This window comes from Magnolia sinica, chromosome 7 (genome assembly GCF_029962835.1).
Source record: "Magnolia sinica isolate HGM2019 chromosome 7, MsV1, whole genome shotgun sequence".
In the NCBI taxonomy this organism is placed as follows: Eukaryota; Viridiplantae; Streptophyta; class Magnoliopsida; order Magnoliales; family Magnoliaceae; genus Magnolia; species Magnolia sinica.
In genome coordinates, this window is record NC_080579.1 from 69,046,781 (window position 1) to 69,071,394 (window position 24,614).

The following is a 24,614-nucleotide window of genomic DNA, read 5'->3' on the forward strand; positions in this document are numbered from 1 at the left end:
GGTTTGGATGCAACCCATGCATCATGGTGGGGGTCCACATGAACTATGGACCTGGCTCATTCTTTAGCTCATGTCATAAATGAGCTCTTAAAATGGATGGACAGATTGGTTGCAACACATGCATCATGGTGGATCCCACTGTCCAGCTGTGGACGGTGTGGCTAGAACACATAAACCATGGGTCCCACTATCCTGGTATGTAATGTGTGGCTAGAAGACATACACCATGGGGTACCATGTTGGGCCCACCATAATTTTTATATGCCATCCAATCTGTCCATACGGTCATACAGGTCGGGATGAAAGGAAAAAAAAATTTCATGTTAGCCCAAATTTTGTGGACCACAAAAGGGTCACAATGGTAGAAGTTTAATCAACACTATTTCTTTGATGTGGGCCCACTAGATAAATGGCTGGACGGCATGAATAGGACACGTACATCACGGTGGGTTCCACCGTCCACAGCAGTGTACGGTGTGAGTAAAACACATACATTACCGTGGGCTCCACCGTCCGCTGGTCATTCTGAATAAAATTCATATATCATTGTGGGTCCCACGTGGGGCCCACCATAATGTTTATAAGCCATCCAATCCGTTCATAAGGTCACGCAGACCTGAATGGAAGAGTAAAAACAAATTTCATATTGATTAAAAACTTCAGTGTTGACCCAAAAGGGTTCCAATGGCAGACGTTAAATCTTCCCTGTTTCCTGTGATGTGGGCCACCTGAGCTTCAGATCGGGCCGGTTTTTTAGAGGGGGCTCACCTCAGGAGGTGGCCCACCAAATGAATGGTGTGGATATATAACATAAATCATGGTGGGGCCCACGGCTGGGGCCATGGTCCCTGCCTCCAGCGTCCACGGCAGCAGGACGCTGCCTCTGTAAGAGGCAACCGCAGACGCTGCTACTGTTACATGTATTATTATTTTTTTTTGAAAAAAAATGAAATTTTGGGGATTTTCACACATGAGGCCCGCGTCAGGTGAATCCCTTCCAGCCATTATATTGCATGGCTCAAGACAAGCCAAACAAGTCCAATATCAAATATATTTCGGCGTGTAGGAAAAATTAAAGTGAATTTAAATGGTGAGAATCACTATTTTGAAAGGTATGGCCCGCTAGAAGCTTGGATCAGCTTCATCTTTTAGCTCAATGCCTAAAATGATTTGAGAAATGGAATGGACGGTGTGGATTAGTCCCATGCATCAAAGTAGGGCCTACATGGACCACCCTCTCCAAGGCTTGATAACCAAGCTAATATTTTTGTTTTCCCACTCCATGTCCAGACGCTGGACGTTTTTGGGCATGCAAATATATTTAGGGTGGGCCCTCCATCCAAGTGGGTCACACGGCCACATCATCGCATATAATAGAAAGAAAAAAGGAGAGAGAGAGAGAGAGAGAGAGAGAGAGAGAGAGAGAGACGGAACACGTGTGATGGAGGGCTCCGCCACTATGAGCCCTCCCTTGCATTCAATCATACATCAAGTGGGTCCCAATACATGTGGGCCCACCAAATCCCGATGACCTCTTTTCATACAAGGAAAAAAAATATCATAATGGGGTCCATGGAGAATGGCTCCATTGTGGAATGATCATGAGCATCAAGGTGGGCCATTGGCCACACCTAGGGTCCAAAATGAGATCCATACCATCAATCGGTAGGCTTCACTTGGCCCTTCATCAAAAAAATGAAATCTAAGCCTATAGAAGCACCCACCGTTTGATCTTCTCGGTTCGATGGAACGCCAATCTCCTTGTGATTCACTTTGATGGAGAGGATGAGAAATAAAGGGCTAGGATGATGAATTTTTGGGATGGAAAGGTGGGTCACACAAATCACATTTTTCCCTCCATGGAAAGGCTTGGACGTGTGCACCTTTTGCTAGCGTGGGAGTTGTATTGAGAAATGAGAGAGAGAGAGAGAGAGGATGTAAGGAGAGAGAGTGATGGGCGATGCATGTGAGGTGAGTGATGGGTGAGGTGAGAGATTGGTTGACTTTGGGGTTTGCTTGACTTGTGGAGAAAGGAAGCATGGGTTGCTCTTGTACTTGACATGATGTGATATGATTGATTGATGGTACATGTTGTAAAGATTCTCTTAGGATCGTAATAGTGCGGCATTTCTTTGAAATAAACGCCGCCCCACATCTTCCTATCAGGGTATCGGATCGGTATGTAAGACGCGGCATTGAAACCGCGGCGACAGTGTGGTCGCAATGATACAAGTTTCGGATTAAGCCGACTCAAATCTATAGGATACGACTTAGGGTCGCGCGTAAATGTCGTTCATAGGTCGCAGGTTGCCGGAATTCAACGGGAAGGATCGCGGGAGTCGACGGAACAGTACAGACTAGGATACGAATCTTACGAGTTTGGCTTGAACCTACCTCAAAGGAAGGTTAGGTTTGTTAACACGGAGGCAAATTAGAGCTAGGCCTGCCAATGGGTCTATATTAGGCCCAAGTCCAACCCATTCAGGTTGGGACTCAAACCTGGAGGCCAATCCGGCATGTTCCTTCCTAATGCGAGGTGTAATTTTTACAAGAAAAATAAATTGCAAACAAAGTTCAAAAGTGAAGTGGTTTCTGAATCTTTACCTTCGTTAATTATTTCATACCCGGTTGCCTTCATGCTCTTAGGTAGCGCCACAGGAAAATAAAAAGAAAAAGAAAAGAAAAAAGTAAAAAACAACAGTAACTGTAACTAATTGCTTTGACAAACAGTTGATGGCCTAAAAGTGGCTATGTTGCATCAAACCAGCATTCATTTTCAGGTGTGTATATATATATATATATATATATAAAGAATCACGCCACAGGCAGTCAGATGTTTATCTATCTATTTCCATTACAACAATTTATAACGGTGTGCATACCTTCCAATCACAGGCCGCCCAACAGGAGTTTTCCCATATGCAATAGAGAAGTTGAGCATTTTTTACTTTTCATCTCTGAAAAGCAAAGGCATCTTGAAATAAGCACGCATATATATAATTAAAAAAAGACAAAAAAGAAGAAGAAGAAGAAATCATTACCAAGAAATAAGTTAAGTAGCAGAACCTAGTTAAAATAAGTTCACGAATATTTTCAAACTTCACAGGTGTGTTTGGATGGACTATTTGAATTCAGATGACAATAACTATTAGTCTCATATAGCGTGGCTCCTGATTGCAACTATCTTACTTGGAGTTGGACTTAAGAGACCTATAACTAGTATTACAATTTCATATTTACTTCCTCATCACTTTTTTCTAATTCATGAGGCACTGTTCATGATGCAGCATAACCTAGTTAAAATAAGTTCACGAATATTTTCAAACTTTGTAGGTGTGTTTGGATGGACTATTTGAATTCAGATGACAATAACTATTAGTCTCGTATAGCGTGGCTCCCGATTGCAACTGTCTTACTTGGAGTTGGACTTAAGAGACCTATAACTAGTACAACAATTTCAGATTTACTTCCTCCTCACTTTTTTCTAATTCATGAGGCACTGTTCATGATTATCTTATTATTTCATATCAACTCTATATTCCTAGTTTCATTGTCTTCTTTTTTTGTTTCCTTTTCATAAGATCAGTGCAATGAGAAGTTTTCTGTATATTTACCTTTGATAGAGGAACTGGAGGTTTGTCTCCCCCGGGTTGACGGTACCATTTAAGCAGCACCATTTTTCCCTCTACAGCCTTGCGAATATGTGGGCATTCATTGCCATCCTTGAATGGAAATCCCCACCAGCCTTGAAGGCATTCAACATGCTCTGACAGTTTGCAAGATACACAGAGATCCGATACTCCAGCTATATGATAAAGTTTGTTTCCATAATCAAATCTAATGTGGCAATTTTAAAATTCACTACTCACCTCGCTGACTCAGCTAAGTAAGCCTGGCTTGGTTGAGCTCCAAGTACCAGCCTGAACTCAAATCTTATATGAAAAGGGCCTTGTGGATCAATTTTTATATAATTGATGAGCTTGCAACTGACTTGGCTAAATTATACTCAGAAATCAAGAAACAATTTGAGTCTGTAATGCCAATTACTATCACATGATTCAAAATTCACTAATCGCCTCACTGACTCAACTAAGTAAGCCTGGCTTGGTTGAGCTCCAAGTACCAGCTTGAACTCAAATCTTATATGAAAAGGGCCCTGCGGATCAATTTTTATATAATTGATGAGCTTGCAACTGACTTGGCTAAATTATACTCAGAAATTAAGAAACAATTTGAGTCTATAATGCAAATTACTATCACATGATTCAGTCCATAAATGAAACACAGAGGACAATAAAGAGCAAAATGGGTGTGTACTGCAGGTGAAGAATACATCCTGCAACTGAGAGCAAATGCTACCAAGGCTCTGGGTTATCAATGAAATATTCTCTGCTCCTCTGATATCTTGAATTTATGAAGGACAACCAAAACCTGACAAGAGAAGCATAGTAGTACAAACAATGCCAAGCTTCCATAGAAAAATATGAAAGATACATACATGAGACTCGGAGAAAAAAACAATCCCCACCATGTCTCCTCCATTAAATATACATATAAATAGACACATAAACACTTAGCATATCATTACATAAAATATTGGCTCATAGAGCACAAAATGAGGTATCCATTTAAATAGAAAGACATTAAGGATATGTTTGGTTATACGTAGAAACTAGAGATGTAGGTAGGAAGGATGCTTTCTACCAAATAATATCATTTGTCTCAGATCCCAAGTGATGTGCAATGGATATGATTTGGGGTACATAATGTAGTTTTGGGTTATCACACGGCCACAAACACTCAGCAGAATGGAATATCTGTCTCTGTTTCTTGTTTGTCTCTGCTGCATGATGATCCTGAGTTTGGTGTTGAAAGTTCATGATTAGCTTCTAGTTTTGAACTACATATATTCTAAATTCAAGGGTCCATTTGGATGCACTATCAAATTTAATGAAATTGTAAGCATGATGAAGCAGAAGTAACCAAATTGAAGGATCCTTCCTTAGCATTAATATTGGATAGTTAAAAAAAAAAAGCCCATTAGTCTTACTTCCACAAACAAGCCTTACTTACACCCTTCCCATATGGTTTGTACATAGCCATAAAAATTCCAATCAATCACTACTTTTGGTGATGATCCAACTGGATTTGTATAGGCCCACACTCCAGTTGGATGACTGATTTCGGTCTGATCTTCCACTGGCCAGCTATGACCTGAACGGCCCATCTTAAGATCCCCTTTTGACAGATGGGTGGCTTGTATGTGTCATAAGGCCTGTGTTTCAGTTACCGAAGCTGTATATTTGATGGGTTCCAATGTGGATGGTCTATACAACTAATATCCCCTAGGTTGTAAGATTGCAAGATCATATCCATTAGATCTCTGGTTTTTGTCTTGGCTGAATGTGGATTGTTGCTGCACTTATTTTCTCAATAACACATGCTGGACACATATTGAAGGGTTAGGATTTTCCCAAATGAGGGGGGGGGGGGGGGGGGGACGGCGGCATGGGGCATCGCAAAGTGGATCCAGGCATATGCTTGGACCACTAAACCTAGGGATCCCACTTGTACAAAGTGAAAACTTAACCATACTTGAAAACCTGAGCTTACTATAAATTTCTTTCCTAGATTAATAATACTACAAGAAAGTAAAACAAGGCCTAATATGCAGCAATGAATCCATGTGTAGAAGTATTTGAGAAATATTGACCTTTTTGTTATAGTTATGGGTGTACATCGAGTCGAACCAAGTCGAGCTGGCCTCAGCTCAACTCGGCTCGGCCACTAGCTGACCTCAGCTCAAACTCGGCTGGGCTCGGTCCTCGAGCCTGACTAGCCAGCTCGGCTCGGTTTGGTCAACAGCTCGGGCCAGATCGAGCCGAGTTTGCCATTGCAGCATTTCCACAAACACCTGGACTGCACCTTCAAAATCCTTTTATATGTGAAATAGAAGCAATAGTTTTATAGGTATTTTATCAAACACCTTCTAAGCAACATAAAAACCAAGAAAAAAAGGGTATTTGTTTCATGTACATACCTTCCTTGCCACGAGCCACACTTCGTTGAGTCATTTTATCAAACACTTGGTAAGCAACATCAATGGCAAAGTAACCGAGTCTCTGAACTGGTTCGATTCGAGTTGGATTCGTTCCGAGTCGAGTAGAGCTGGAACTCATTTTCGAGCTAAAAAAAATTAGCTCAACTTGGCTCGAACTCAACTTCGAACTGAGTCGAATTGAGTTTTTTCGAGTCGAGTCGAGCGAGCTAACCGAGCTAGCTCAGTTCGTGTACACCCCTAGTTATAGGTTAGTAAGTTGGAATTGAACTCACAACCTCAAGGTCACACATGAATAACCCCCATTGGAGCTATGGGCCCAACCCCAATTAAACAAATGGTTTGCTGGACCTCAAATCAAACAACCAAATGGTTTGCAAAAAAAACAAAAAGAATAGGAGTCATGAAATACTCAATAATGCTATTCCTCATGCCCCAACATTAGACATCCAATTCAAAAGGCTTACCGACTAGAGAAATAAAGCACAAACCTGCTACCCACAACCGTCCAGTCTCAGTATAGATATTTAAAGAACAATGAGCACACCCCAGAAATGTGACTTCTATGTGGCCACAAGAAATCAACATCATCGGGAGCTACCTCATAAATGTAAAGATGAAAACATCTTCTTCGTCTTTTGAAAGATAAAGCTGAAAACATCTTCTAAAAATAGAATTGAGAAATCTAAAGAGACAAGGAATATTAGAATGTCATAGCCATGTGAAAGTCAAAATATGTTCATTGCATTTCAAGGACTAGTTGCTGTCAACTAGGCCTTGTGTAAGGATCTGGACTAAGAGGTACCAGCAACAGCCGTCATGATGAGTAGTTCAAAGACAGAAACAATAGCAGAAAGAAGTGCCTGAAATGTCCTTCTATTTTATGACATGTGTGGGGCGTTGTGGGCCCACCTTGATTTGAGTGTTGTATGTCATCTCGTCCATTGTTTTTTTCGGCTCCTTTTATGGCATGGTCCAAAAAGTGAAATAGATCCAAGGCCCAGGTGGGACCATATAGTAGGGATTGGATACCCACCATTAAAAACTTCATGTGGGCCACAAGTTTTGGTTCAACCCGATATTTGTATTTTCCCTTCATCAAGGACTGTGTGGCCTTATAAACAGGTTGGATGGCAAATAATATTGCGATGGACCCTAGGAAGGTTTCAATGGTGGGTGTCATTGTCCAACTATTTCCTGTGGTGTGGTCCACTTGAGCTTCAGATCTACTTTATTTTTGAATTCATGTTATAAAATGAGCTGGCAGAAATGATGGACAATGTGGATACCATGTTGGGCCCCTCAACGCCCAACACATCACCACACCATTGTTGGCGTGGGCAACACCACTTAATCAGTGTGGGCCTTCTTTGTGCTTTTCTCATGTGGGTGTCCACTAGCACTTTGATGATCGAAGGTTGCACTGAACCCACAACAAAAACATTTTGGGTCAATTGACCCATAGGCCAGCCTAAGGTAAACCTAGCCTAGGTGGGTGTCATTGTCCAACTATTTCCTATGGTGTGGTCCACTTGAGCTTCAGATCTACTTTATTTTTGAATTCATGCTGTAAAATGAGTTGGTAGAAATGATGGACAATGTGGATACCATGTTGGGCCCCTCAACGCCCAACACATCACCACACTATTGCTGGCGTGGGCAACACCACTTAATCAGTGTGGGCCTTCTTTGTGCTTTTCTCATGTGGGTGTCCACTAGCACTTTGATGATCAAAGGTTGCACTGAACCCACAACAAAAACATCTTGGGTCAGTTGACCCATAGGCCAACCTAGAGTAAACCGAGCCTAGGGCACATTAATGTGTCTAGATTACAGGCCCAAGCCTAACCCATTTAGGCCGGAGCTTATAACTCACAAGCCAATTTGGCCTCTCTTCATTGCCTAATGCATGATAACTAGTAAGCAAAATTCATAAATTATTTCATACCTCGCGTCTTCATGTTCTTTAGTAGCACAACACTGAAAAAAGAAAGAAAGAAAAGAACTCAGCATGCAGTACCAAGTACATACATTTGCTCATATATCCATCCAGACACCAAAAGTACTTAACGGTTTCAACATTTGAATTTCCTTTGAAAGTGAATAGTACAGCCATTGAGTTTAAATTTTTAAGTCAGGTCCCTTGATCAAATCATGCCTTTATCTGTCCACCACAAAAGCCAGAATATGCCATTTTACATAGAGAAAACCACCTCAAAAGGCCATCCGTCCACCGCAAACACGTCCAACGAGTGGCCATGGATTGTCAATAATGCTTCACAGATATTGAACCCTATATCCGAAACCCAAACAAGCAAAACTGTTGTGTTGGCATGTCATTTATAGTGAGGGTATAAGGTACTAGGACCTGTGCACCCATTGACATCCCTAATGCGGGATGACCTAAAAGTCTCTTCAAATGTTCCTAGGTGAAGATTTTGTTCATCTTCTATCCACCATACAAGGTGAGAAACATCGTATAAACGGTTTGAATCATTCAAAGACAACCAAAATTCAAAGCCTAAACTCTCATACATGTTTAAAAACTAGGCAATTGGGATCATTGATCAGCCACATTACCTTATCTCAACCCTCTCTAAAAGGCAGAATCTCAATACCACCTTCATGTGCAACAGGTTTATTGGTGCAATTCTACATTGTTCTTAGTGGGCTGGCCCATCTCGGTGTTTTGTTGGGTGATGCTTTGTATGTACGGTGAAACATCATACCAACCTTGAAATGAAATTTGTCTAATGAGTAGCTTGAATTCGCTTACATCTTTTCTATGTAAGTATTTCCTAGAAGCATGTTGGGGACCCATAGACTGGTCCGATCTAGACCTAGGCCCGTTAGTGGGCTATATTACAGTTACGTTGGGTCTCATTTGATTTCCTACACCAGCCGGCAGTTGATTTCCTACACAAGTGGTGCATTGTCTTGAAAGATGGCGTGGTAGAAAAAATTATACCTTGTTCTAAATGGTAAGTTCCCGACAAAGTCCACCTGTGGTTGGCAAGTAGAGCATCAGGCTCTGTATGGTCCAACATGTCGCTGCCATCCACTGCGTTCATCAGGAGTGCACCTTAACTTTGCGCCCCGGGACAAAAATCAATGTGATCCTCAACACAGGTGGGCCACACAAGAGTCATAATTTTAGATGCAATGTATCATATTGGGAGTGTGTTGTAACAATTTATACATTATCATGATGCATTTAGACAATATTTTGAACCTTCATTTTAATAGAAACCCCTCTCTACTTCTAGACTCAAGGCTTCATAGAAATAATTTCTGAAAACTAGACCGACCAAAATCCTTCATCAGTCTCCACCGGTACTCTCAACACCCATTAGTCAAGCTGAACAAATTGAAATTGTTCATCCTTCTGTTAAAACACCCATTCTGTTAAACATACAATTTCCATTCAAGCAATGAGTAACCTAATATATAGCTATCAAGGGAGGACTACATTCTATTCACACAAAATGACTAAGGCTTCATAGAAATAATTTCTGAAAAATAGATCAACCAAAATCCTTCATTAGTCTCCGCCGGTACTCTCAACACCCATTAGTCTAGCTGAACAAATCAAAATTGTTCATCCTGCTGTTAAAACACCCATTCTGTTAAACATATACTTTCCATTCGAGCAATGAGTAGCCTAATATCTAGCTATCAAGGGAGGACTACATTCTATTCACACGAAATGACCAAGCAAAAAGGACATCCACTAAAACCACATCAATGGATATAGAAAAGGACAATTTCAATAATTCAATAGATATCAGTTTAGCTTGGTTAACGTCAAAAAATAAATTAATTAAAAATAACTCAGCAAAGAATTTTTCTTTAAAAAATAAGAAGGATATTAGAGCTGAAGTAAATCCAATGACAACACACCTGTACACAGAGGTGTCAGTAATGTTGAGAAAAAGATACAACCCCACATGATCTCATAGGGACCTGTAAAGAAATGGAGTTGGAAGAAAATGAACAATTATTGGTGCATATTTAATTGCACAACTTAGATTAACAACATGCTATTATTGTTATTCTAGTTTTGATTTATTTGACTATTCCATAGTGATTCCCATAAGCCACATTAGATAGGTGTCCTTTATGGTTAAAAGTGAATTGGATTGATTAGACCAGGCAAAAAAAAAAAAACTTCAAGAGGAATTCCAATGAAACTAGGCCTTGATAATGTATTGAATAATTTTGAAGGAGAGGTAAGAGGCAAATTTTAGAAAGATATTCCGGTTTCCAATCAAAACCTTAAAGGTATCTGGAGGTATGTTGACAATCTTATTTTAGAGATTTTCAAACATTGCTAGATTGTCGTTAACCTTCTTTCTCATTCTAGTGACCAAAGGTATCTAGAGGTACGTTGACAATCTTATTTACATTTATGGATCCTTTCTATTAAGGTTTGAAGTTAGCAAGAGCTTGGCATGTGGACATTCTTTTCAGCCCCAGAGGTTGCCTTCTATGGATCCTTCTCAACAGGAGCGCCCTGTTGTATCCAATTGGCAAGTGAACTGTAGAAGATACAGTTAGGACAATGGATTAAAACTCACAACAATTGGATGGTCGAAGCCTTGAATCACTGAGATTTTTGGCAGAGATGATCCACAAGATGGCCCACCAGATCAACAGTCCTGATCGGCCCATGTTTGCCACTTGCACCATGCAGTACTTGTGCATTGCACCACATACAAGAATCCTTCAAGGAAAATACGACTATGAACTAGGATAACTTTTGAGGCGTTAGCTGCTGTTTATGCATGTGTTGTGTATGTATAGCCAAATTGGTTTTAAAAAATGGGTGGGTAGAGCTGATCCACTGAGATTTTTGGCAGAGCTGATCCACAAGATGGCCCACCAGATCAACAGTCCTGATCGGCCCATGTTTGCCACTTGCACCATGCAGTACTTGTCCATTGCACCACATACAAGAATCCTTCAAGGAAAATACGACTATGAACTCGGATACCTTTTGAGGCGATAGCTGCTGTTTATGCATGTGTTGTGTATGTATAGCCAAATTGGTTTTAAAAAATGGGTGGGCAGCACATGCATGCCTGCGACTGAGTGTGGTCGTGCATGCCTCTCTTGTGCATGTAAGGGCATGTGCATACATGTGACTGAATGTGGTTGTGCATACCTCTCTTGTGAATGTGCGGGCACATGCATGTTAGGAAGCATTCCATAACTAAGGAGAAAAGATCAGCATTTTCTTCCCCACACTAAGATTTGAATCCAAGGGAAGAATATTAGAAAAAGAAAATAAAAATTGAGTAGAATCTATAACTCTAAAGAAAGACGGGAAATACTGTTAAAAACAAAGTTGAAGAATAGAATCATCTAGAAATGCTAGCCAACTCCCTGACAGATTGAAGAATAGAATCTCTAGATATTTGATTTAATCCATGCATCACAACTGTAGAAATAGCTGGTGTAGGTGATGTATTCCAGTCTGAAGTCACATACGAAGACCTCATTCCAAATATCTTGTAGGGAGTTTGCCTCTAAATCACATGGAGGAAGCATAGTTCTCAATGGCTCTACATTTTTACATAGATTTCCTTTGAAAATGCTCACCATTCAATATGTGCCTAGAAAATAGATGATTAAATATGTTGTTAAGCCAGGGAAATAAGCATAAATGCATGATTGATCGAATACTAGATTGGAATGAGAAGCAAGCCACCACTGGTTACATTACAAGACCAACTGGTCGTTATGGTTTTTCAGGATCAGCTTGTCTCAGATAGCTAATAAAGACCTACGAACAGTATCAGAATCGTCAGGTAAAAGAGGAACTGGATCTGTAAATCTCATGGGAGATGCAACATCCAATGAAAATAGGCTAAAGATTATATATCTAGGATCTTTCAAACCAGTGGCTTTTTTGGCACATGGGACATCCATGTAAATGAGGGAACCTCAGTTTTAAATAATAATAATAAAAATAGTCAACAAAACTAATGTATATCATGCAGTGAAAACATCTAAAGACCAACTTACAACACATCATAGCATGTAATAGACAATTTGCAACTACAAAATAAAATAGTTCAACTTACCATACAACACATGGGTTGAGAGTCAATACAACACATTTGAGTTACCAATCATACAAAGTGGGCCCCCAAGGTTCAATGATCCAAACCATTGATATGATGGGTATCGCAACACACCAAACATTTACAACTGTTATTGAATTATAAAAACCATAACCCAGGTTGTTTGCAGGGGCCACCACTTTTTAAGCCATCCAATCCATTCATATTATGCACCCCACCATGATTAATAGACAAAAAAAAAAAAAAAAAAACCAGGAAACCGAAATACCTTCAACTCAGCTCCATACTTCTAGTCTTGAGCAAATCCATACCATGGTATGTTCAACAGTACATTCCCTTAAGAAGCACCATGAGAACTTGTAGTGGTCAAAAGCAAGCAAGCAATAACAGATTCTATTTACTTGGTGGTAGAAATTGAGGAAATGTGTAGATCAGCTTCAATAGATCATAACAGTGAAACTTGGGAGGGCTTTCATAAAGAGAATTAAAAAGGATAACTTGCAGAAGTTAGCAATAAAGACATAATGATACATGTCACCTTTTTATTTAACTTGGTTGGTGGCAGAAACCGAAGAGATGTGAAGATTGGCTTCAATAGTGAAACTTGGGAGGCTTTCATAAAGAGAAATAAAATGCATCAGCTTGCAAAAGTTAACGAAACTCGAGAAAATTGAAAGTAGTTAACGTATTGAAAGGGACAATACCTAACTTAATCCATGAGTACCAAATTTGCATCAAAAAAGTATTTTACTCCACCATGTTGTATATGTAAAACCCACTCCATCCATCAAGTGTGTGTATGTCTTCGTTAATGCAAAACTTGAACTCTCCTCCTACAAATAAAAATCCTCTTCAGCCTCATACCTTCTTTGATGCCTTTATAAGAAAACGTAGGTAGGTTTGGCCATGAGAAAGAGCGGGGGGTTATCAAGAGGAAGTTGTGCTCTGTCTTGGCCACTTTGATCCACTATTGATGTATACCACAATCCTCTTACACGAATTCTAATATTTTTCCCCTAGGCACTTTAACAATAGAAGTTTAGATTGGAATATAAGGATCAAAGGCTTTGATTAGATTGTCTTTTGGTATTCTTCTTATCAATTTATTTCTTAATTGTTTAAATTTCCGAGTGTTTGATTCTAGCACAAAATCCTATTGTAGATGATGCATAACATTTGTCTATTTTAAATGATGCCCCAATATTTTCAGTTAGCTAGAAAAAACATTTTGTTATGATCGACGGTTATTACTTCGATTCCACGGGTTCAACCATTGTGTAAAGTGTTTTGTGATTTTTCCTATTGAAGACAGTCCAATAAAAAGAATGTCATGTGCACACTCATAGTTGTCTAGCCATAGGGAGACTGGTGTGGTGTGATTACATTCCCTATTCAATGGTGGTGTGAGGCTTCCATCTATCTTCCTTCTCTGTTCCTTTCTATCCAAAAGAGGTATTTTCCCAAAAACTTCATCTATCTTCTTCCCTTCCTATCTAAAACTATCCAAATCATCTTTTTCTTTAACTTTTTGTTCTTCAACTTCAACCCCAATCAAAATTAACCATTGAGGACCCCAAAATCCCAAACTTCCCAAAACCTTAATTTTCCTCTACTTTCATCAATCCCCTTAACCAATTACCAAATTTATTCCTAATTTCATCTTTTTCCAAAATTCTAAAAAACCCTAATTCCAAAATTCCAAATTTTGATGAACCTTAATTTTCCAAATTTCAGATTTTTCCCTTCCTAACCCTAATTATAAAACCTATAAGTTAATCCCTTGACTGTGGAACGTGCCTATGTTAAATTGAAAGTTCTATCATTACATCGGGCCTAATTTTAATTGATTTATGTGATTTCTTAGCACACGGGCATGTGATTTAGGTTAAATCATATTTTATTTCCTATTATTTACTCTTAATTATGTGGTGGGTTAAACATCTTTTGTTAATTGAATTACTTTATGGACTCATTCATAATCCCCATGTTGCATGCTAGGATTAAATCATGTGTCCTATATCACCAACGATTTTGTCAATGAGATAGATAATGAAATTGAGGGTGAAGATTTCAAGAGTCTCAAAATGTGAGGGGAGGGGAATCAAACTCATGTCTGTGGGGAGCAAACCCACGATCAAAGTTGTTTGCCCTAACTCGTGACAGGTAATCTACGGTGAGGGGAATAGAACTCGTTTCTGTGGGGAGCAAACCCTTGATCAAAGTCGTTCACCCAAACTCGTGACAGGTAAATCATGTGTCCTATATCACCAACCCTTTTGTCAATGAAGATAGATAATGAAATTGAGGGTCAAGATTTCAAGAGTCTCAAAATGTGAGGGGAGGGGAATCGAACTCATGTCTATGGGGAGTAAACCCATGATCAAAGTTGTTCGCCCTAACTTGTGACAGGTAATCCACGGTGAGGGGAATAAAACTCGTTTATGTGGGGCGCAAACCCTCGATCAAAGTAGTTCACCCAAACTCGTGAAAGCTGATACACGGGGAGGGGAATTGAAATCATGTCCGTGGGGAGCAAACCCATGACTAAAGCCGTTCCCCCAAACTCATGATAGGTAATCCATAGGGAGGGAAATTTAACTCATATTTGCAGGAAGCAAACCCATGTAAAAAGCCATTCACCCAAACTCGTGACATCCACATGGAGGGGAATCGAACTCATGTTTATAGGGAGCAAAGCCACAACTAAAGCCGTTTTCCCAAACTCATGATGGGTAATCCACGGAGAGGGGAATCGAACTCATGTCTGTGGGGAGTAAACTCACGATCAAAGTTGTTCGCCCAAACTCGTAATGAGTAATCCATGGGGATGGGAATCGAACTCGCGTCTGTGGGGAGAAAATCAACAATCAAAGTCGTTCGCCCAAACTCGTAACAGGTAATCCACAGGGAGGGGAATCAAACTCGTGTTTATGGGGAGAAAACCCACGACCGAAGCTGTTCACCCAAACTCCTAACAAGTAATCCATGAGGAGGGAAATCAAACTCGTGTTTGTGAGAAACAAACCCATGACCAAAGTCGTTCGCCCAAACTCATGACGGGTTTTGGGAAGTGAAACCTCACATCGTTCAAATCCTTAGATCTAAGTAAAATGAGAAAAAAATGATTGGGTAGGTACATCCTTAGAGTATGGATTTGACTATCCTTCTATTGGAGGTGAATGAAATTTGGCATTTAGTGAAGTTGTGTATTGTGTGCTTAGGATGTGATTAGCTATATGTGTAAATTATCAAACCTTACTAAGATCAAGACTATCCTAAAACAAGAAAGACTCTTAACATGAAGATTAGTTTGCCTCAAATAAAAATATCATTATAAATGGTATTCTCAAATAATTTTTTTTTTAAAGAGATCAGGAAGTTAATCTGTATATGGAGTTTCATTGATTGATAAAACATTATTCCAAAAAAAAATGGAGCATTAATTAGTTTTCACCTACTTGGAAATCTTGCTTAAAACCCCATATTTTGTTTAGATTCTTCTTACTTTTTTATGTATCTTTCTCTTTTTTATTTTTATTTTTATTTTTTAGTTTATTGTTCTTACTTCTTTTCATTTTAAATTTGCCTAAGTAAAACTTGAAACTAACAAAAGAATTTATCTATGGTTCATTTTAATTTGTAAATTTTTTTTTTTTTCCTTTTTAAGAGAGAATTTTATTAAAAGCAAACAAAATGCGCAAAAGAAAACAACACAACCCTACAATTGAAAAATAAATGAGAGATTAGTAGGATTAATTGATTTTTCGTAAGAAACTCAACCCAAACATTACATTTAATATCCCTGATGACCACAACATGGGAAGAGCTCTTATTCTAAAAACATCTCTTCCAAAAAAGCAATCTCCACAAAGTTTTCCCCACCTTTCTCACCCCTCCTGAATGCCCAGACCACAAAAGGTCCACAAAAGAATTCGGCTTCACCTAAGCTTGTATGGAGAGCATTGAGAAAGCAGTCCCACACGTTTTAAGCAAACATGCAGTGAATGAAGAGGTGATCAATTGACTCCACATCTCCCATACACATTATACTTATGTTAGGAAGGATAAGTGATCTTGTTTGCAAATATTATTGATTGTCAGCACCCTCTTTCTTCCCAGAAGTCAAGCGAACATTGCCATCCTTGGTGGAACTTTTTATGACCATATAAAAAAGAATAGGTGTTAAATGAGTATTTCTCCCATAGTTTCTTTGATTTTACAACCCTTCATTAGTAAATCCTCACATTTTCACTTAATATCTCACATAAATTTTGACGTATTCCTATTCCATGGTAGAGGCTCATAATCACTATCTAAGGTCATCCAGCATAAAGGTTATACACGATATTTCTTTGATGATAAAAAGTGTCTTGAAATTAGGAGTTGTAATGAAAGGCCTTTTTACCCATTAACAATTAAAAGGCACTATCACTGTACATACTATATCACCTATTGGGTTTTTGGCAGACCTCATGGATATATTCATGTATTTCTTCATACATCTTGTTCATTGAAATTAGCCTCCAAACATCTATCACAATGACCAATTAAAATGCCCTATCATTGTATATACTGTTTTGTCTATTGCAAATTTTGGTAGACCTCATGGATATATTCATATATCTCTTCATACATCCCAATCATTGAAATTAGCCTCCATTTGAAAACATCCATCACAGTGAACAATGAATGCCCTATAAAGGGTGAAACCTTGGAAGAAGCATTTAATTGAATAAATTTTCAAATCATATGGCAACTAACATAGGCTATAAAACATTTGCTTCGAGTGTTGAAGATGGGCCTTAAACATATCAATTGACTTGGATCACTAAAAACGGCCTCAATAAAAAAAAGGCATTGGGATCATTAAAATGATGCAAATAAAGCGTTTAGAACACCTAAAACAAGCCCAATAATATGAAGGATAAGGATCACTTCAAACGATACAAGTATTTCAAAAGGCTAGTCCAATTGGATCACTTCAAATGGCAAAGCATTTCAACTGGTTTAGACTAATCCTACAAACGGTTTGGTTCGTGAAAATGGGACCCATCCTGTAAATAATTTGTATCAATTAGAAGCAATCTGGTGATTAATGGTTTCGATCACTACAAAGGTAGCTAATCAAACCAAAGGTTTCTACAACTAAAATTGGAATGAGAGAAATTAAAGGTTTTATAATAATTGTAAATGAGCTGATTTTGAATGACTCATGCACTCAATTATATCAAATGGGCAAAAACATAATTCTAAATCCAGCAAGTGGTATGTCACAATGGATTATGTGGATCACTAAACATATGCCTTAACACATAGATGGTTTGGATAACTAGGAACCAACTGGTGACATTCATAGTTTAGATCACTAAATGCAAGCCCAATCATAAAATAAATAAATTTAAACCACTGACTAAGGGCTTAAACCTACAGAGGGGAAGAATCATGAAAAATTGGCCTAATCATACCAAGGTGAGAATTACTAAATACAGTGCCAATCATATGAAAATTTTCGATCATTGAGAACGAGTCAACTGTGGATGGCCCATTTAACAAGCCACCTAAATAGGAAAAATGATAACTCTATAGTATATAAGTAACAAATTGATAGTAAAAAAATCTTAAAAAATCTCATACAATCGTCAATCATCAAACATCAAAATATGCTAAGGATAGACTCCATCACTAACTATTTTGGTGCATGTGACCCTTTTCCAGCTATAGAACATCAACATATATTAGATTGCTAAACAAAAGCCTTTGAATATCAATTGGCTTAGATTGATGAAAATGGCCTTAATAATATGAAGCGTATGGACCAACAAAATGACCGAAATTATATAAAGGGTTTGGATCACTTAAAAAGAGCCAGTAATATGAAAGATTTGGGTCACCCAAACAACCCAAGCATTTCAAAAGGTTAGACCAATTAGATCACTTCAGATGGCCAAAGTATTTAAAAAAGGTAGACCAATCTAATAAATGGTTTGGTTAACGAAATTAGGACCATTGTTATAAATTGTTCGTGTCAGTAGAAGTGCACCAAGTGATTAACGATTTGAGTCACAACAAGCAAACCCAACCATAAGATTGGTTTCTACCAATAAAACTAGAACATGAAATATTAATTGTTTGGATAATTGAAAATGGACCATTGTACATGACTCATGCACTCAATTATCTTAGACAAATGAAAACAGAATTACAGATCCATAAATAGCAAAGTGATAAATAGATTTTGTCACTATAAAAGGACCCAATCATAAGAAAGGCTTCTACCAATAAAACTGGAACAAGAGATATTAATGGGTTGGATAATTGAAAATAGACCCATTGTGCATGACTCACACACTAAGTTGTCTCAAATGGGTCAAAATGCAATTTTAGATCCACCAATGGTTATGTCTAACTATTTCGATCACTAAGCATAAGCCTCGGCATATTCATGGTTGACATTAGTTGCATATCAATCCAACCAATACAAGCTATCAAACATTTGCTTGGATTGTTTAATATGAGCCTTAAAATATCAATTAGTTTCCCAATCGCTAAATCCTATAAACGATTTGGATTATTGTAAAAGAACGCAACCATATTGGCAATTTGGATAGCCAACCATGAGAATGGTTTGAATTTAATAAAATAAGCCAACTCATATAACAATGGACCATTCAAATTGGACCAAATTCTACAAACAGTTTACATCGTTAAAAATTGTCCACATGATATTTGATAGATTAGATCACAAAAAATAAACCCATGCAATCGACTATTGTACTAAAGCCACTAAATAGAGAAGTCGTCATCTACATCCCCCAAGGGCCATCGAATCACATCGAATAATTGGATGATTTAATCTAGTGTAACATCAAAAAAATTATAATGTACAAGTACCACTAATAGCTAGATAATCAAATGTAACATTATCATAGAAACTATTCCCCTCCACAGAAATGAAAATCTATTCACATATTTCAACTAATGTATCTCCAAAGTAGTTGACTAAAACTAGCAAATCATCGAAACAAGCAGAGCCAAAAAGCATGATGGAAAAGTATCAAAAAATAGAATATATATATATATTGAACCATCACATATGGTAACTACATGGTATCATAAGTAAAAGGGAATAACAGAGTTTCCACATATCAAACCCCAATATAATCAAATAAGATCCCTAAAATTCAAAACAATAATTTCATGATCATTTAATAACTAGAAAAGGTGTTAAGAAAATTCTCACTTGTAGAAGAATTAAAACCTTCATGTATATAATTGAAACCATCAAGCTTCAACATTCTCTCGTAAGTCTAACAAAGCGCTTGAATGCAAAGAAGCTGAAAACACACTCACAAAAAAGGTGTGATTAAAACAATAGATAAGGTGTGAGACAAAAGAAAAGCCTAATTGAGTTCTTTTAAAGATATATTAAGGATAAAAGAAAATTGGCATAAACCGGTGCCTATAACTAGATGAAAAAGTAACAAATTTCATTGGGAACATGCAAATAAAAAGGATTCCTTAGGAAACAAAGTGCATTTTGTCCTATGATCTATTTATAAACATATCACTATAACCTAAAAAAATATAGATAATATGACAAGCTAGCACCCTCATAGTGCAAATTGCTAACTTCAAGCATGAAAATTTTTAATAGAGAAAAAGTTGCATTTCTTCCTAACTATTAATAAATAAATCACTAGTTTGCCAAGCCAGTTCCCTCAGGTAGCAGATTTGCTAAGTTGACTTAGAGGTTGCAAGGATCATCCAACATGCTAAAAAAATTGCCCAACCTATTTATTAAAAAAAAAAGAAAAAAAAAAGGAGTAGAAGTGACAACCGCTTAGTTTGACTTCCTCCTTTTTTTTTTTTTTTGTTTTTTTTTTTTTTTTTTTTTTTACATACACCACCATACACTCATGCCGTAGTAGGATTTCATCACCTATGGGTACTCGAGCCCTTGACTGGGTGTTGAAACTCCCGAGAGTCTACCACCGGAGTAAGAGTAAGGACCCCCTCTTAGTTTGGCTTTATGTAAACTATGAGTCAGACAAATCAAGGATGATTTAAAGATTGTTCAAGGGAGAGATGAGGATGAAAGTAATTAAATAGCAATTATTTGTGATCATTGTTGATGCAAGAATCTGGACCACCCTCTTCAGACCTTCGAGCACTTGCACAAGAGAAGAGCAGAGGAGACCCTAGCTAGAGCAGGGGACCCTCCAATGCCAAAGTCAGCCGAGGAATCTGGGTCTGGTCGTGTTGAGGGGTTTAGGGTGAACGATTTTACGTAACTTTTCAGTGTGGGTAGATCCTTTATTTATAGTGTATGTAGGACGGCGTAGTCCATAATCTTAGGCATGATCTTAGCCGTTAGGCGAGATGTTCGTGAGTGGTGAATGTTGGCAGCTACCTTGGAATTACGTGGTGGACAGTTATGCGCAGGTGATGGATGTCGACAGTTATCCTAAAATTGCACATACCCAAGGTAAGTCGGTATAGAGAATGTTAGTGTATAGTGTATGTGGTTAGTGATGCATTTTCACACTTTCCTCTTCTCCTGCGTTGTACTATATGCTCTATTATAATAAATATCATATGCTAGGGAAAAAGTAAGCCTAACACAACATCTTTCCCAAAACTCTCCTCTTTCTTCTCTCTCAATCTTCTCCTCTTTTCTTCACATTATAATGCTCAAACCATTCTCTACTTGGTATCAAAGATAGGTCCGTGGCATTCCATCCAACAGATTGAGAGGGCGACACATTACCTTGGCCGGGACAAGTATAGCCCCTAGTTATAGGTAGGTAAGTTGGAATTGAACCCACAACCTCAAGGTCGCACATGAATAACCCCCATTTGAGCTATGGGCCCAAACCCAATTAAACAAATGTTTTTTTGGACCTCAAAACAAACAACCAAATGGTTTGTAAAAAAAAAAAAAGAATAGGAGTCATGAAATACTCAATAATGTTATTCCTCATGCCCCAACACAAAACATCCAATTCAAAAGGCTTACCGACTAGAGAAATAAAGCACAAACCTGCTACCCACAACCGTCCAGTCTCAGTATAGATATTTAAAGAACAATGAGCACACCCCAGAAATGTGACTTCCATGTGGCCACAAGAAATCAACATCATCGGGAGCTACCTCATAAATGTAAAGATGAAAACATCTTCTTCGTCTTTTGAAAGATAAAGCTGAAAACATCTTCTAAAAATAGAATTGAGAAATCTAATGATAAAAGTAATATAAGAATGTAATATCAATGTGAAAGACAAAATATGTACATAGCATTTAAAGGACTAGTTGCTGTCAACTAGGCCTTGTGTAAGGATCTAGACTAAGAGGTACCAGCAACAACCATCATGATGAGTAGTTCAAAGACTGAAACAATAGCAGAAAGAAGTGCCAGAAATGTCCTTCTATTTTATGACATGTGTGGGGCGTTGTGGGCCCACCTTGATTTGAGTGTTGTATGTCATCTCGTCCATTGTTTTTTTCGGCTCCTTTTATGGCATGGTCCAAAAAGTGAAATAGATCCAAGGCCCAGGTGGGACCATATAGTAGGGATTGGATACCCACCATTAAAAACTTCATGTGGGCCACAAGTTTTGGTTCAACCCGATATTTGTATTTTCCCTTCATCAAGGACTGTGTGGCCTTATAAACAGGTTGGATGGCAAATAATATTGCGATGGACCCTAGGAAGGTTTCAATGGTGGGTGTCATTGTCCAACTATTTCCTGTGGTGTGGTCCACTTGAGCTTCAGATCTACTTTATTTTTGAATTCATGTTATAAAATGAGCTGGCAGAAATGATGGACAATGTGGATACCATGTTGGGCCCCTCAACGCCCAACACATCACCACACCATTGTTGGCGTGGGCAACACCACTTAATCAGTGTGGGCCTTCTTTGTGCTTTTCTCATGTGGGTGTCCACTAGCACTTTGATGATCGAAGGTTGCACTGAACCCACAACAAAAACATTTTGGGTCAATTGACCCATAGGCCAGCCTAGGTAAACCTAGCCTTGGTGGGTGTCATTGTCCAACTATTTCCTATGGTGTGGTCCACTTGAGCTTCAGATCTACTTTATTTTTGAATTCATGCTGTAAAATGAGTTGGCAGAAATGATGGACAATGTGGATACCATGTTGGGCCCCTCAACGCCCAACACATCACCACACTATTGCTGGCGTGGGCAACACCACTTAATCAGTGTGGGCCTTCTTTGTGCTTTTCTCATGTGGGTGTCCACTAGCACTTTGATGATCGAAGGTTGCACTGAACCCACAACAAAAACATCTTGGGTCAGTTGACCCATAGGCCAGCCTAGAGTAAACCTAGCCTAGGCACATTAATGTGTCTATATTACAGGCCCAAGCCTAACCCATTTAGGCCGGAGCTTAAAACCCACAAGCCAATCTGGCCTCTCTTCATTGCTTAATGCATGATAACTAGTAAGCAAAATTCATAAATTATTTCATACCTCGCGTCTTCATGTTCTTCGGTAGCACAACACTTAAAAAAGAAAGAAAGAAAAGAACTCAGCATGCAGTACCAAGTACATACATTTGCTCATATATCCATCCAGACACCTAAAGTACTTAACGGTTTCAACATTTGGATTTCCTTTTAAAGTGAATAGTACAGCCATTGAGTTTAAATTTTAAGTCAGGTCCCTTGATCAAATCATGCCTTTATCCGTCCACCACAAAAGCCAGAATATGCCATTTTACATAGAGAAACCCACCTCAAAAGGCCATCCGTCCACCGCAAACACGTCCAACGAGTGGCCATGGATTGTCAATAATGCTTCACAGATATTTAACCTTATTCCGAAACCCAAACAAGCAAAAATGTTGTGTTGGCATGTCATTTATAATGAGGGTATAAGGTACTCGGACCTGTGCACCCATTGACATCCCTAATGCAGGATGACCTAAAAGTCTCTTCAAATGTTCCTAGGTGAAGATTTTGCTTGTCTTCTATCCACCATACAAGGTGAGAAACATCGTATAAACGGTTTGAATCATTCAAAGACAACCAAAATTCAAAGCCTAAACTCTCATACATGTTTAAAAACTAGGCAATTGGGATCATTGATCAGCCACATTACCTTATCTCAACCCTCTCTAAAAGGCAGAATCTCAATACCACCTTCATGTGCAACAGGTTTATTGGTGCAATTCTACATTGTTCTTAGTGGGCTGGCCCATCTCGGTGTTTTGTTGGGTGATGTTTTGTATGTACGGTGAAACATCATACCAACCTTGAGATGAAATTTGTCTAATGAGTAGCTTGGATTCGCTTACATCTTTTCTATGTAAGTATTTCCTAGAAGCATGTTGGGGACCCATAGACTGGTCCGATCTAGACCTAGGCCCGTTAGTGGGCTATATTACAGTTACGTTGGGTCTCATTTGATTTCCTACACCAGCCGGCAGTTGATGTCCTACACAAGTGGTGCATTGTCTTGAAAGATGGCGTGGTAGAAAAAATTATACCTTGTTCTAAATGGTAAGTTCTCGACAAAGTCCACCTGTGGTTGGCAAGTAGAGCATCAGGCTCTGTATGGTCCAGCATGTCGCTGCCATCCACTGCATTCATCAGGAGTGCACCTCGACTTTGCGCCCCGGGACAAAAATCAATGTGATCCACAACACAGGTGGGCCACACAAGAGTCATAATATTAGATGCAATGTATCATATTGGGAGTGCATTGTAATAATTTATACATTATCATGATGCATTCAGACAATATTTTGAACCTTCATTTTAATAGAAACCCCTCTCTACTTCTAGACCTAAGGCTTCATAGAAATAATTTCTGAAAACTAGACCGACCAAAATCCTTCATCAGTCTCCACCGGTACTCTCAACACCCATTAGTCAAGCTGAACAAATTGAAATTGTTCATCCTTCTGTTAAAACACCCATTCTGTTAAACATACAATTTCCATTGAAGCAATGAGTAACCTAATATCTAGCTATCAAGGGAGGACTACATTCTATTCACACAAAATGACTAAGGCTTCATAGAAATAATTTCTGAAAACTAGACCGACCAAAATCCTTCATCAGTCTCCACCGGTACTCTCAACACCCATTAGTCTAGCTGAACAAATAAAAATTGTTCATCCTGCTGTTAAAACACCCATTCTGTTAAACATATAATTTCCATTCGAGCAATGAGTAGCCTAATATCTAGCTATCAAGGGAGGACTACATTCTATTCACACGAAATGACCAAGCAAAAAGGACATCCACTAAAACCACATCAATGGATATAGAAAAGGACAATTTCAATAATTAAAGCAGCAATAGATATCAGTATAGCTTGGTTAACGCCAAAAAATAAATTAATTAAAAATAACTCATCAAAGAATTTTTCTTTAAAAAATAAGAAGGATATTAGAGCTGAAGTAAATCCAATGACAACACCTGTACACAGAGATGTCAGT

At 38.5% G+C, this 24,614-nt stretch overlaps 1 long non-coding RNA gene across 1 annotated transcript; it reads right to left on the bottom strand.

Moving 5' to 3' along the window:
* Positions 1 to 4,510: 4,510 nt before the first annotated feature.
* Positions 4,511 to 23,260, bottom strand: LOC131251427 (uncharacterized). The gene is made up of 3 exons (XR_009173853.1): positions 22,904 to 23,260; positions 22,640 to 22,671; positions 4,511 to 4,856 (listed from the first exon to the last, which is right to left on the bottom strand). It is a non-coding gene; the product is annotated as an uncharacterized LOC131251427 (long non-coding RNA).
* Between the last annotated feature and the right edge of the window lie 1,354 nt (positions 23,261 to 24,614).